We start from the raw sequence: 10,488 nt of genomic DNA, 5'->3' as shown, positions 1-10,488 counted from the left end.
TGAATAAATAAAATCTTTTAAAAAAAACGCTCAGTGGGGAATGAGACGAGGCCCTGGAATACCTAGCACTTGCATGTCCCTAGCATTTAAGCATGTATGCGAGGCTTTCTCCTACCGTATTTCGTTTGTCCATCACAACACTCCACAGGGCAGATCAGGAAAGGTGATGATATATACATGTTATAGATGGGAAGACTGAAGTTCAATAAAGATCTGTGTCATATGTACCAACCATCACAACACTCCACAGGGCAGATCAGGAAAGGTGATGATATATACATGTTATAGATGGGAAGACTGAAGTTCAGTAAAGATCTGTGTCATATGTACCAACCAAATCTACATCCACTCTTTTATCCCGTGATACCACACTGCCTCCGGGAAGTAAGGTACAGGGGCTGAAATGGGAAGTGAGAATTACAGGAGAAACTGGAGGGTTTCTCTGGGAAGTTTATGTTTTCATTCCAAGGTTTCATTCAGATCCTTTCTGGGCATCCCAGCAATGGAATGGCTCTGCCCCAACAGGCTCAGAGGCTCCAGGTTGTAAGCAGGGGATTACAAAGTCAGACAACACGGGGGTGCCAGCCTAAGGACTGGGTATTCCAGGCTAGATGGACGCCCAGCTTCCGCATCACGCCCTGGCCCAGGAGAGGGCTTCCTCTGGCAAAGGACAAGGGCACAGCCTTCACCATCCGGCCAGAGGTTCATTGGTAACACGGGGCTGCCCTGCAATGGTCTCCAAGGTCCTTCTCAGCTCAATTACGTATGGAATCTAGGCCTTATGTTTCTGAGGTCAGGGGTTATCTTTCCCTGCTCTCCATGGACACAAATTCAAGTTCTCTGGAACACTGTGCCATTCAGGGCTTGCTGTGGGACCCCAGGCTCAGGACACTTGTCCTTGAGCCGAAAGGGGGTGATTCTTAGCCACTCTGCGTCCTGGACATGACTTCTCCCCAAATCCTAACGTAGTGCCTGGCATACAGTTTATGCCCACTTCATGTGTGTTGAAGGAACAAATGAATAAACGAACAAATAAATGACAGATTGCCTCTGGCAATCACATTACCCTGTGCTGTCTGCCACATGACAGCGGCCTCAACCTGCTGACTCTTGGCCCCCAAATCAGAGCTCTGCAGCCAACCCAGCAGGTCGAGGAAGAAGTGGAGACCCCAGAGGGCTTCCCCTGCACACTTCCTCTGACCTTTCAGAGGTGCCGCACCCTGTGCAAAGTGCAGGGCCAGGGATGCCCAGGCAGGAGGAAGGTTCTGCCCACCCCTCTCCAGGACTTCTGCTCTCCCCTCAATCACCTTGCTTCTCCCAGCTCCAGGCCCACTATCTGGGAGGAGCCGCGGAAAGTTCCAAGAGAGGAAACCCAGCTCCATTAGGAGCTCCACAACGATGAGGGTGGGGCCACAGTGCTTCTCCTCTGCATTTTCTTCAGCGCTCGAGACTTTGATTGTTAAGAAAAGCAGCAACAATAACAATCATGGCACATCACTTTTATGGTTTCTGGCATTTTCCAAAGTGCTTCTAACCCATGACCTCACCACGCTACTACACGTCATCCTTGGAGGGGCTGGGGTGGTCCTCCCTGTGACTCGGGTAGAGAGATCAGGTAGTGAGGAGGCTGGGCATTGAGCTGGGTCACATGTGCGGCACTGATGGGGTCAGGGGCCCAGCCACAGACTTGGAGTGGGGAGTGGGGTCTAGTTCCGGCTTGGCCTCAAATTATCACACTCGCCTGGTGTCCTTGGGCGAGTAAGTCACCAGGTTTCAGTTTTCTCCCTTGCCAAAGAGGGCAATGGCACCATTTTCCCAACTCTGTCCGTCTCCAATGCTCTGGCTCCGTAACAGGAACAACTCCCCCACCCGCCCCAGCCAAAGCCTGGTAACTGACCTCCTCTGCACCAAGGTCAGGAAGCCCCTGGAAGTGTGGATGCCAGCTGTGTCTGTCCTAGCATGCTAACAGATGTCATCTGAGTGTCCCGCAAAGAAGGCTGTGGTACAGACGGCAGGGAGGAAGCATCAAAAAATCATCCTAATGGTCCACAAGCACCAGCAGAGCTCTCAGGCAGCAGGCTGCTGCTGAGGCCAGATGCCATCCTGCCCGCGACCCGGGTGCCGGCTCGGACAAAGGCTGGAGCCATTCCAGTGGGGGGAGCAGACAGCCTCCCTCACCTGCCACAGCATCTGACTCTCCATGACGCTCAGTGTCCTCTGCCCTTTCTGGATGCGGCAGCCCCGCTCTTCCTCCTAACCCACCACCTCCCCTCCCCCCAACCTCTCCTCCATCAAATCTCTCCTCTCTCCTCATTGAGATCCTGTTTGGCGATTACCGCCTCCGAGAATAATTCCAGATGAGCCCTGCGAAATCCGGGTCTCTACATTCCCACTAGTACCCTTCAGACCCAAGCATCCCCAGGTCATTGTCCCTGTGCCAGATGAGGCTTCAAGTGTGTGATCGATCCTGCTATAGTCGGCCACCAGATGGGGGAGGGGGGAATAAAGTGGATATTCCTAATTTCCTCCTTTCTGACTTCCGTCCATCCTCAGCTCCCAAGATATGAGGCAGGGCATTCAGGGCAGAGGAATAGTGGGTGGACAGCACTCTCCTCTCTCCCCACGGGCAGCTGACCTGGCCGGTTACCAGAAAGGCTAATGTTGGAATCTCAGCCAGAGTCTGGACAAGGGTTTGGTCGATGTGTCTACCTCCAAGGCCAAAAGTCTGGATTGAGAGGGAGGGCAGGCTGGCCCAGCAGCTGGCCAAATTTCTCCAAACCCAACACATGGTTCGGGTGAAAACCTCATCTCTCTATCCTGCAGCACGGAGTGCAGTCACTGATGTCCAATATCTGCTAATATTAGTAAGAGGCTGAACCATATGAAATTGCCTTCTGTAGGTCTGTTAGCATCTTAGCAATTTCATATGGTTCACGGTTTAGCCTAATAACTCTGGGGATGTCATGTTCCCTAGGAGAGAGTAAACCCCCTGAAGGCCTGGACCTCTGTATCTCTAGCCAATCTTTCTTAGTTTCCCGCTTAGGACACAGCAGAATTATGGCTTTGGAGGGTATTGAGTAGATACTTCTTAACTGAACATCCAGGCAGGTGAGGTGGGGAATCTTAGGACCTGTCCTACACCCAAACTTCAAGAGTGGCTGTCCAGAGGACAGATTCCTTTAGGTCTCCTTACCTCTGGTCATCCTGGATAGAAGGATGGAACTTGGCTACAGGTTGTCATGGTACATGGTGCTAGGCTCTAAGATGGAAAGAGTTTGGTTTGGGCATTGAGAATTTCACTCCTTTTAGAAAAGGAGGCTTGAATCAGAAATGCCTTTGTCCAAGCCTGGTTTCATTTTACAGTGGGGGAGACAAAAGCCCAGAGACATCACCGCCTTAGCCAAGGTCACACAGCGGGAAAGGGGCCAGATCACCAGTTTTCTGACTCCCAGTCCCATGCTCTTCTGGCAGGCCTGGCAGCACCCAAGAACAAACTCTGCCCTGTCTGCCCCCTTCCAACTTCCTGGCTCGTGCTCTTACAGGCTCCCTAGCAAGACAGAAGGGGAATTGACTAAAGGATCAATAGCCCTCTCCTGCATGAAAAGAGCCCTGAGTCATGCCAGGGTTTCCAGGGAGGGGAGAGAGAGAGAGAGGGAGAGCGGCAGTCCTGGAAACCTGATCTCTCTCCAGGGCTGGGACCAGGCTGGAAAGGCGGGGGTGGACAGCTCGGTGATGATCTGGGTCACTGACAGTGCAGCCGGTACACAGTCGCTGCCAAGGGCGGGGTAAGGGAGGTGGGGGGGGGGGGGGCGGCGGCATGGGCCCAGAAGGTCTTGCTTACCCCAAGCATGAAGTCCTAGGGCAGGCACAGCCAGGTTCTCTCAGAATCACCCAATTATAGAATTCAGAAGGGCTATGAAAGGCTGGTTAGAAACAGCCTTGGGGCTGTCAGTGGATTCCTCCTCTCACACCCTGGGACCCCTCTCCAAAAGGCAGGTGGATGATTCTGGAAGCCTGCAGTTCCTAGGCTTCCTCAGCTGGCCCACAGCATGGTGAGGAGATGCCTGCTCCCACCTGTTGCCCCTGGCCCACCCATTGTGCCCCAGCTGCTCCCACCTGGAAGTTTGGAAAGCTTGGAGCTGACAACAGTGAGGGAGAGAAGGAAGATTCCGCCCCCCCCCAGCCCCCAGGGGAAACCATGCTGTCAAGAAGGCCCCTCCCTGTGTTGTGTGCGGCTGGGGGAACTGAGAAAGGATACTTCTGTGGGTCAGGAGTCTGGGAGTTGAGGGAGAGGAGTCCAGGAATCTAGGGGTCCTTTCTGGTATTGACTTCTCTCCCCAGCTTAGTATTAGAAAAACTCCAAAACTGAAACGCTGAAAAAAATAGTACAATGAACAACTCCAGACCCTTCACCGAGACTCACCGATCGTTAACATTTTGTATGCAAAGTACGTGCCCCCCCACATACTATTTTTGTTGAACCATTTGATACCCACTTACAACCCGTGGCCCCTAAATACTTTTGCATACTATCTAAGAACGACAATATTCTCCTCCATAACCATTATCAACACCAGTATGACATCTTCCACAATTAATAATGACATATCAACTCATATTTGTATTAAATTTTGTCCCATTGTCCTGGAATGTCTCTTATGGTCTTTTTTGTTTGTTTGTTTTTGACCCAAGATCCATTTAAGGTTTATTCATGGCCTTTGGCTATAATGTTTCTTCAGCTTCTTTACATCTCGCCTGGCTTCTGCCTCTCTGTCCTTCTCCCTTAGCGCGCAATTTCAGGGCTTCTGCTAATGACATTCACTTTTTTCAAGTCTCAGTCAGTTGTCATGCGGACTGGCTCCCATTCTAGATTTGTCTCGCGTCCCCTCGTGATTAGATTCCAGATGAGCATTTTTGAGAAGCATACAGGTGACATGGTTGCACGTCCCAGCGCCCCAGGAGGAGCTCAGGCTGGGTGGGCCCACCCCCGTGGACGTTTGGTTACTTGGTGAGGGCGCTCAGTGCTGAATCTCCCCATTGTACAGACAGGTTTTTCATTTTGCAAGGAGTCAGTAATCCATGAGGTGATAGGCGTTGAGATCAGCCTTTCACCCAATGGTTTGAACGTTCATTCGTAAGCCTGGCGCGAACCGGCTATAACAGGAGGGGCTGCAACCTGGTACACGTCAGGTACTGTCACTGCCTCCACCTTTCATTGGCTGGCATCTCTGTGCTAAGAGTTTTCCCTCCCTGTTCCACTTTAACTGTCAGAATGGACTCATGGCATCTTTTATTCCGTGTCTCACAGTCTATTACTGTTATTCTTTTCAATGCTCAGTGTGTCCTGAAATTGTGCTCTGGGAGTTTCCTGAAGCCCACTCGTGTGTCCTTTGGCCAGGCGCACGTTCTAGCTTTCTAGCATCCCATGATTCCCAGTCCCACACTTAGAACCCGCCGTCTCTCCGGGGAGCACTGCTTCCTGGGAGGGGGAAGTGGTACTTAGAAAGAAACATCTGGGCGCGAGATGTGTTCATCGCTACTGGGTAGCACTGCTTCTAGACTCTTCCAAGGAACAGACCTAGGAGATAAAGGATCACAGGGTTCTGTATTTCTGTCTCTCTTCTTCCACAGTGAAACCCTGATTCCCAGAGCTACCAGTAAGGTTACTCATCGGATGTATCCTACAATAAACAAAAAACCGTTCCCAATTAATGACACCAACAACCATGACTAATAACACAATGAGAAAGTAAAGTTCAAGATTTTTTTTTGTAGTTCTTTTTATCCTGAGAATATACATTCCACTAAGAGTCAAGGCATTAACTCAAAAAATTACTTGAATTAATTATTTTCTTTGTGGAGTAATCAAACTGATATTAAGTTAGGTTCATTGTTTCTGTTGTGGTCGGCTTTGGGCTTTACTGTTTTCTTTCTTTTGGATCTAATTGAACTTGTGAGTATGTAAAATATTTACCTGGTGCAAAACCCAAAACTGTCTAAGAAAGTATAATCAGGGACACCTGGGTGGCTCAGTCAGTTAAGCATCTGCCTTCGGCTCAGGTCATGATCCCAGCTTTCTGGGATCCAGCCCCATATCGGGCTCCCTGCTCAGCGGGGAGCCTGCTTCTCCCACTTGTACTCTTTCTCTGTTTCTCTATCAAATAAATAAATAAAATCTTTTTTTAAAAAAAGTATAATCAGTAAAGTTTCATTCCCATCTCTGTCTCCTCTACCTTGTTCCCACCCACCCTATGGGTAACCATTTAAATTAATTCCTGGTTTATCCTTTGTGTGTGTGAGTGTGCGTGTGCGTTTGCAAAAAACGATTCTTATTTCTCCTGCTTTCTCAACCTAAAGGTGACATACTATATGTACTCTTGCTTCTTGAATTTTCCATGTAACATATCCTAGAAATCACATCCTATCAGTTCACGGGGCTTCTACTTTTTTTGGCTGCATAGTATTCCATCATGTGGACGCACCGTTGTTCATTCAGCCAGTCTGTTAGAGATGAGCATTGGGTAGTTTCCAGTGATTTCCTTTCCTGCTACAAATATGCCTTAAAGAATCACCTTGTGCATATGTCTTCTTGTATCTGTGAATGTGCACTTTCTGGATAAATTCCTAGAAGCAGGACTGCTGGGTAACTGCATATGCTGTTCTGTTAGCTATTGCTAGCTTGCCCTCTGTAGGAGTTGTACTGGTTTGCACTTTGAGCACTGATTTTGCAACTTAGGTGGATTCTGCTAGAGGTGTTCTGAGCTGAGAGTTTCCCCGAGCCCATATCTGAGAGTCCCTGACTTCCCCCCCAGTAAACACACAACCTCACACTGCCCCTGCCCTAGTGATCTGGCAGGAAGTCAAGAGCGAAGGGGTCTCACTGATTCCATTCCAGCTCATCATCCTGAATTGTCCCAGAGCTTTCTGTACTTAACTTGGGAAATCAGAGCACAGAGAAGTGATGGGGCTGAAGACTTCAGCCTGAGACGAATTAAGAGTGGAGAAGGCAGTAGGGAGGAGGGATCCTTGGCCCTTGATGCCTAAATTGTCACCTCCCTTTTCTCTCCTTTGGCCTCTCCACTATCCCACCTGCCACCCACTCCCCAACACAAATTGGCTCGGAAGGCTCGAGCCCTTGGCTCTGGTCCTAACTGGATCTTGCCTGGTTTCCCTACTGAGCCCACACTCCTGTGGGCTGAACACAGAGGGCTGGCTTAAGGTGGAGGCAGAATTCAAAAGTCCCTGTCATTTCTCTTTTTAACGTGTGCAGAGGAAGTAAGTCAGTGGAGCAAGTCTGGCTCATACAAGGGAGAAAGGAGAGAGGAGACAGAGATGTTGGGAGAGGAAGCACAGAACATTCCACACAAGCCTTGGAGACTCCAGCCCCGGGGGCTGCTTTCTTTCTAGAACTGCTCTACTGAAGGGGGAAAGGGGAGAGGATGGCATCCCAGTTTGACCAAATACCAATGCGCCATGAGGGGAATCAACTGCACGTCTGAGGCGCAGGGACGGGGACTGGGAAGGGAGTAGTCTGGGGGTAGGCTGGGGGGAAGACATCAAAGGGGTGGAAGAATTCCTCCAGGGAAAGCAGTGAGGCCCCAGGGTAGGGCATTCCTCTTCAAGGTCAAACCAAACACCTGGGTCAACCTAAGCCAAATAGGATTCTTGAGGTCCTGGGCAGCCAGAAGGATCCCCTTCCTTTCCTCCCTCTAAAGCATCATGGATCTGGAAGGGCCTAAAAGGGCAGGGCTTATCCATGTCTTTGGGTGCTGGGGCCAAGACCAAGAACATAGACAAAAAAGAGAAAAGGGTCCATGAGTACTGAGAGAAGCCACATTCTTGAAATACAGGCAGTTGCCTGTGGAATGCTGAATAGCTGACAGGTGGCAGCTGAGTCTGGGCTGGGCCGAGTAGCCCCAGGGCCCCTCTTCCTCTGAAGACCCTCCAGCCAACGCTGGGGAAGAGTGGGACTCCCCAGTATCATTGCTCAGGGCCCCCCACCCCCTCCTTCATACCGCCTTACTTCTTCCAGCAGCCCACCTTGGGCAAACCAGCTGCTCTCCTTCTGCCCCTAACTGGGCCTTCCCATTTTGACTTTGTGCTGACACCAAGGACCAGAGCAGTCGGACAAATCTGACTCAGCCACTCCCTCCCACCATCACAGTGGGTGCAGGCTTTCCATTGTGCGGAGGGGAACCGAAGCCCACAGGGCAAGCGAGGCATCAGCCCGGATGAGGGTGATTCTCGGGCTCTCCCAAAATGTCACTTCCTCCTTTCAACAGACGTTGACCAAGCACCTTATAACGTGCTAGGTACTGCGAGTCCTGGGGCTAAGACCGTGCCTCCAGCCTCGAATCCAGACTTGCCCTTGAATCCAGCCAGGGACACGGAGGTGGCAGCGGGACGGGGAGGGGCTGGAGGCTGTGTGCAGGCCGGGAGGCAGCAAACCTGGGCAGGGCAGCTCGAGCGCCTCCCGCACGGAGTACTCACGGGGAGGCAGAGCCCGGAGGGGGGAGGGGGCGGGGGGCGGGGCCGAGCTGCCGGAGAGGCCGCGACGGGGCGGGGCGCCGGCCGCAAGGAGCCCAGGGGCCGCGGGTTTGCTGCAGCCCGGGCGGGAACCGACAGGAGGTGCCCCCGCCGCGCCCGCCCCGCGACTCCCGGCCTCGGTCGGGTGGGGGGGATGGGGGAGCCGGCTCCTCGGCGCGCGCTAGAGAGGGACCTGCTCCTCCGGGAGAAGCCCTCTCCGAACCCACCCGAATCTACCCCTAGTTAGAGCACTGAGAATAGCCAGGCCAACCGCTGGGATGGTGGGATTCTGGGCCCCCACGGTGGCAGGGCGCGCGGGGGGAGGAGTGTTTTCGGGGTTGTACCTCAGCAAGATGGTGGCAGGCAGGATGGGGCTCCCCAGCAGGAGCAAAGAAATGGATTCCCCTCCCCCTTTCCTACAGAACAAGGGCATGGATTCTGTCTTGGGTCCCCTGCCCGCTGGGGAAGGCCTCCTTCCATTCTCCACCAGAAGACAAGGAGGGAGAAGCTGCCTGGCCTCGGGGTGCAGTCAGATCAATCATCCAACGCCTCGAAATGAAAATTGGTTCCTGTTGCTTCCTGGGCCCCACTTAAGCTCTCCTCCAAGAGTCCTTTGCCCCCTTCTTTTCAGTTGCTAAGCTCCAACCTTTACCACCCTTCCAACCAAACCAGCTAGGGCAGAAGGCAGGTGCTTCCTCCTCCTCTTCCCCCCCCCCCCCCCCCCCCGCCCCGGCCAACTGAGCCCGCTGATCGGTCCGCTTCAGGCCCAGGACCCACCTCCCACAGCCCGCTCCCCATGCCACCACCCCTAAGCCATCGGAGCCACCACCTCTTCCTGCCCTCCTCCTCCTCCACCTTCGCCCAGCCAGCCCGTCCTGACCCTCTAGGCCCCTCTCCACGGCCTGTCCCAGCCTAGGACGACCCTGGTCTCTTCCCTTCCTTCCACGGAAAGAGGGCCGACGCTGAGGGGGCTGGAAGGGGCCTCGGAATAGGAAGGGCAAGAAGGGGCAGCCCTGGGGAGGAGCTCCAAGAAGGAGGGGAGGCCCTGCAGCCTCCCTGCCAGACACCCCACCCAGAGGAGGAGATGGCGCTGGAGCCCGGGATTCACTTCCCCTCCCCCGCCGCGTCAGTTGCGTGCCCGCGATTTCTCCATCTGACATCCCCCCTACCAGGCCAGCCGGCGCCGACACCGCGTCTGCAAGTTGTTGTAAGTCCGGCAGGAATGCCCGGGGGAGGTGCCTCTGGCCAGCAGAGTGCCCACTCGCTCCCAGGATGCGCAGGCCACTCCCGCGTGCCCCCCGCAGCTGGAGAGGAGCGGTGGGTCCTTCGGAGACGTGGGGGGGTGCGTGAGGCGGGCCTCGCCTTGGGGAGGGTGCCAGCCGGCCTCCTCCACCCCAAGAGCCAGCCAAGTATGCGAGGGAGCGAGCGTGTGCAGGAGAGCGGGAGGCACCATCCCAGCCTCATTTCCAGCTCTTCTGCAAGACTGCTGCAGCGGCCCAGGACGCTCGGGGACCCTCCCCAGGATGCCTGTGACCAACCCCCAGCCGCCCCACGCTCACCAGCCCCACAGGCACCAGCCTCGGAACGGCAAAGTTTCCAACTTCACCCCCTGCTCTTTCCTCCCCTTTGGGACCAGAGATGCGTGGGGCGGTGCCCTCAGAGACACTCATACAGTTGGTTCTTGACGCTCGGCACACACTCAACAACAGCGGGCGAGGGAACTCCCAGCTTTTTCCACAGCTAATTATAGACGGGAAAGTCTGAGGATATTTTGCAAGCGACAGAGAAACTGCTGAGGTTTCTCTACAAAGCTAAAGAAATTTAATTTGTGCACTCCCCTTCCCCACCCCTCAACTTCTCCTACCTCCGCCCACCCCCCGGTGAGCCCCTCTCCCCGTCCCTCCTTGCAGCCCCTCCCTCCTGCTGAAAATTTCTTACTCGGTTCTTTTCTTTTTTTTTTTT

At 53.5% G+C, this 10,488-nt stretch overlaps 1 protein-coding gene across 4 annotated transcripts in view; it reads right to left on the bottom strand.

The window, feature by feature from the left end:
- The window catches only part of ATP2B4 (ATPase plasma membrane Ca2+ transporting 4), a 98,174-nt gene that overhangs the window by 86,869 nt on the left and 817 nt on the right, over nt 1-10,488 (bottom strand). The window lies entirely within an intron of this gene.

The sequence above is a fragment of the Ursus maritimus genome, unplaced genomic scaffold (assembly GCF_017311325.1).
Source record: "Ursus maritimus isolate PB19 unplaced genomic scaffold, ASM1731132v1 scaffold_2, whole genome shotgun sequence".
Classification (NCBI taxonomy): Eukaryota; Metazoa; Chordata; class Mammalia; order Carnivora; family Ursidae; genus Ursus; species Ursus maritimus.
Note: the sequence above shows the minus strand (reverse complement) of the source record. Positions and strands in the feature narration are given on the sequence as shown.